Genomic DNA, 1118 nt, shown 5'->3' with positions numbered 1-1118 from the left:
CGTCTGAGATAGCTAATAGACAATATGATTTTTTGTTGTGTTAATTTTCTGCTGTTCAATGAGGTAATAGCCCTTGATTCGTTTTGACACTAGTTAACCGACGATGTCAACGGGGAAAGTAAGCCTAATGATTGTGTAGTTGCACCTAGATGGAGTGAAGTTAGGTTCAACTCTCATAGAAAGGAAGTTGATAGCGTTGTTGATGGGATGGTTAGGTTCGGATTACAATAGTATACATTCTTTTAACATGTAATGCGAATAAAAATCACATTTCTTTATAGATTTTACAACACAGGTATATTACTATGCTGTAACTATCCATGACACTATGATATTTAGCCATGATACCTTATAAATCTAACCATCATATTCCAAAACAAGTGTCGCCTTTTTTCTTTTTTGTTTTTCTGAATAAATGAACGTCATAATACAGAATCAAGGGTAGCTACAAGCAGAGCTTGTAAACTAAAATATGGCATAGTCAAGGAAAAAAGGCGAGAAAAGTTGGGAAGTATTCGGACCTTTGAATCTTCTTTCCTTTTCTTTTATTTTCCTTTATTGTGTTAGCATATGGACCATGCAATTTGGACATGTTTTAATCACCATAAATTCGATCTATCTATTCTCTTAAAATCATGCAAACACACCAATTGTTCATCGCAAAGCACGTTAGTACCTAGCCACAATCTCTCTCGAGTCTACCGCCAATGTTCGCAAGTACTCCATCTCGAATGCTCATAAATAATTTAGTGTTTTGTAGTTAATACATGAGACAAAATAAGAAAACATGGCTTTTGCCAACAAACTCACATATTGACACCACAACTTTGTCTTTGAAAAATTAAACCAATTGAGAACATAAATAATCCTAACATTTTCACAAAAAAGATCATAACTTGGACAACAAATCAATGATGATTACCAATTGATTCTACAATCAATTAAGCTTTAGCATCTTCAGTGGGCAATCCATTAAATTTGCGAAATATTTAGTCCATTACATAGTTGATTATGCATCCAAGTGGTTTGATTGAGCATTTTGATTTTGTGAGCCTAAAGTCATGGGACACATTGTGAACATCTCTTAGCACGTTCTGGGTCCACCTCGATGGTCAAAG

This window comes from Rhododendron vialii, chromosome 8a, assembly GCF_030253575.1.
Source record: "Rhododendron vialii isolate Sample 1 chromosome 8a, ASM3025357v1".
NCBI lineage: Eukaryota > Viridiplantae > Streptophyta > Magnoliopsida > Ericales > Ericaceae > Rhododendron > Rhododendron vialii.
The sequence above is the reverse complement of the archived record's forward strand: the minus strand, read 5'-3'. Positions refer to the sequence as shown.